Genomic DNA, 3,961 nt, shown 5'->3' on the forward strand with positions numbered 1-3,961 from the left:
AATTCTTCCTCCATCATTCCTGTACATAGCCCTGGGGTGAAAAGGGGGGGGGGGTTTACGGGGCGTGTAAATTGGAGCAACCCTATCATCTCATCCAAGCAATCCCCACGTCCTGTCACTGTTTTCCAGAGTCCCATAGCCACTCTCTAAATGCAAACCTCCAGCTCTAATTTGTCCCAGAACAATGCCCTGTCCCTAGAAGGCCCTCAGCAAACAGGATTTCAATGCCTAGGTAATGCCGGCAGGTTAACCCCAAGTCAGGGACTGTCCCAGGCCAAAGCCTCACTTTGACGCCCATTTCTCAGAATGGGGAGCTTCTGTGAGTAATTTTCAACTTTAACAGGGACGCTCATGCCGACAGCTTGAAGATGCCTTTCTGGGGCTCCCTCTTGGCTGGTGAGCCACTCGGGCCCTTCCTTACCAGTTTTTACCTCCTAAATTTAGGGCGTTGGGCCCGGAAGTCAAGTGCTTACTGATTCAAAAACTTGAGATCCAACCAACAGCTGCCACATTTCCAGTTCATCCTACTTATCACAGCAGTGTAGTTGTCAGGGCGCTTTGGCTGTCAATTGCAACAAACGGAGCACCAATCCCAGCCCTGCTCTAATTATTTTGGCAAGTTACTTAACCTGAGACTAATACGGATAATAGTAGTGCTCACCACATAGGGTGCTGTGAGGAGAAAATGAGAAGTTGGGAAAAGAACTTGGCCCAATGCCTAGTGTCCGGTAAATTCTCCAATATGGCATTTGGAGGCCTTCAAATTATAACTGAGGGCTGCTTATTCAGTAGTTTGCCAGCCCCTTTGCGGTGCTCTTTGCTTACTGCAAGTGGAAGACTTTTAAACATTTGCTTTTAATTTAGATTGTAAGCTTCATGAGACAGGGATTTGTGTGTTTTGTTTCTAATCAAATTTCTACAACAGTGTTGTTTGGGGATAATGGTAGACACTGAGAAAATGTTTGCTAATTTTATGAAATAAACAATAAACAGGGATCCCTGGTGGCTCAGCGGTTGAGCTCCTGCCTTCTGCCCCCGCGTGATCCTGGAGTCCTGGGATTGGGTCCCACATCTGGCTCCCTGCATGGGTCCTGCTTCTCCCTCTGCCTGTGTCTCTACCTCTCTCTCGGTCTCTCATGAATAAACAAAATCTTTTTTTAAAAAAATAAACAGCAGTCCCTTACCCTATCACTATCCTCAATTCCCACTCCCTTCAGAAAATGTTTCCATGTCTTCCTAGAATCTGCGCATTTTTTTTTTAAAGATTTTATTTATTTATTCACGAGAGGCAGAGAGAGCGAGGCAGAGACACAGGCAGAGGGAGAAGCAGGCTGGCTCCACTCAGGGAGCCCGACATGGGACTCGATCCCGAGTCTCCAGGATCACAGCGTGGGCTGAAGGCGGCGCTCAACCGCTGAGCCACCGGGGCTGCCCTATCTGCACATTTCTACATGATATACTTTCTCAATGGTAGTTTCAGATGTTTTAGCAACTGTCCTTCATTCATACATATACACTTCTCCATCTTCTGATTATAATTTCTGGCAAAGCAGGACCACCTGGCTGGTTCCGTCAGTGGAGCATGCCACTCTAAATCTCGGCGTTGAGTTTAAGCCTCACGTTGGGCAAAAAAACAAATTTTGTCAAAGCAATATGGACATTTACAACTTTGTAAATATTTATAGCAGAGCCACATCTTATACAATGATTACATTTGTTTTGGGATAAACAATCCAGGTTGGAGGAGGATGGAGGAAAAGATAAAAGAGTACTTGATGCATTTCAACAAAAGGAAATTGATACTTAGGGACACCTGAGTGGCTCAGCAGTTGAGCGCCTCCCTTCAGACCAGGGCGTGATCCTTTAAGTCCAAGGATGGAGTCCCACACTGGGCTCCCTGCATGGAGCCTGCTTCTCTCATGAATAAATAAAATCTTAAAAAAAAAAAACAAAAAACTGACACTTAAGTCGGGCGCTAAATACTCAACACCAAAAAAATGTACAATTGTCATAAAGGCATAGGGAGTATTATAGAGTACCATGTGCCTGACACTGTTCTAATATATGTAAAGCACCTACAGAGAGCTTTAAAACGCTCACGTGCAATACAAGGAAAAGGAAGTTCTAGGCTCAGGTAGAGGCTGATGTAGATTCCAGCCTAGTTTGTGCATTGGTAGGTAGCTTCTTGAACTCAAGCAAGTCACAAATCTCAGGGACTGTTTCCTGAAGGACAAGTCTGACTTCAGAGGGCTGATACAGGATTAAAAGAGCTATTATTGCATGTAAAGTGTTCAGCACAATGCCTAGCATTTTACATTCCAATGCAGAAAAGCTGTTAAGAACAAGGAATTTTCAACATGCTATACTGTCAAAAGGAAAAACTTCAGTAAATCTAATCGAAATGGGCTTTTTTGGGGGGAATGAGGAAGAGCAGACACACAAGTGTTTCTTTACAAAGAAGATATTATAATCAAGAGACTTAAAAAAAAAAAGAGAGACACTTTTAAGAAGTTAATTTCCCATCAGTATAGTGCCTGTATCAAAACTAAAACCTCAAAGGGAAAAAAAAAATCACAGAATACATTTGAAGTTCTTTTACATCATATTCATTTTTCCTTCCAAGTCACTGACATCCATGAAGAATCCTTCTGGTGATAATAAAAACTTCCTGTTATGTATATAACAGACATTCACTGTCTGTTACAGCATTGTCCCCTGTAACTTTCCGCAATTACAAAAATGCTCTATGTTTGCATAGCCCAGAGGCACTAGCCATACAGGACTACTGAGGACTTGAAATGTGGCTAGTGCAACCAAGGAAATTAATTTTAAATGTTTACAAATTTTAAGGGATTCAAATGTAAATAAACACATGTAACTACTGACCACCATTATTGACATGTCAGCTGTATGATTTGGTTGATCAAATGGCTGGGAAAATCTACAATACACGTTGTAAAAAAAAAAAAAAAAAAAAAAACACGTTGTATGGGGCGCCTGGGTGGCTCAGTTGGTTAGACATCTGACTTGACTTCAGCTCAAGTCATGATCTCAAGGTTGTGGGATCAAGCCCTGTGTTAGGCTCTGTGCTCAGTGGGGAGTCTGCTTCAGATTCTCTCACTCTCTCTGCCCTTCCCCCACCCCCCTCTTTCTCTTTAAAATAAATAAATCAATCCTAAAAAAATGGATCTTTAAAAAGGGGCAGCCCAGGTGGTTCAGCAGTTTAACACTGCCTTTAGCCCAGGGCCTGATCCTGGAGACCTGGGATCGAGTCCCATTTCAGGCTCCCTGCATGGAGCCTGCTTCTCCCTCTGCCTGGGTCTCTGCCTCTCTCATGAATAAATAAATAATTTAAAATACACATTGTAAGCAGTCTTAAGAGTTATTATGAGGGACGCCTGGGTGGCTCAGCAGTTGAGTGTCTGCCTTTGGCTCAGGGCATGATCCTGCAGTCTCAGGATCGAGTCCCACATCAGGGTCCCTGCATGGAGCCTGCTTCTCCCTCTGCCTCTGTCTCTGTGTTTGTGAATAAATAAAATCTTAAAAAAAAAAGTTATTATGCAGTTAATCTTGTTTAATCAATTACATCAGCTGTTGAAAATGATATAACAGCAAGCTTAGTATAAGTATTTATAGATAGGTACTGTATTCAAATCTTGGTTTGGGATTAGGATATGAAAAGATCCATTCCATGTCTCTTACATTATGCAGCATAATTTTTTTAAAAAAATCCAGTGAGTGATTCCTGAAACATAAATACCTAAGCAAAAATCAACTTTTTCTCTTTTTTGATTTGTATGAAACAGCCACATCAATAGCTGACTGGCACATACCATGACATTGCAACATCACTTAAGTCCTAGCTTTGACCAGGTGCATAGGTACGGTTTTATTCTGCTCTTCCCAACACAGCAGGTGCTCCCTTAAAAAAGCAGGGAGTATGTAAAAAACAAGTGGCCTG

The sequence above is a fragment of the Canis lupus genome, chromosome 2 (genome assembly GCF_003254725.2).
Source record: "Canis lupus dingo isolate Sandy chromosome 2, ASM325472v2, whole genome shotgun sequence".
NCBI lineage: Eukaryota > Metazoa > Chordata > Mammalia > Carnivora > Canidae > Canis > Canis lupus.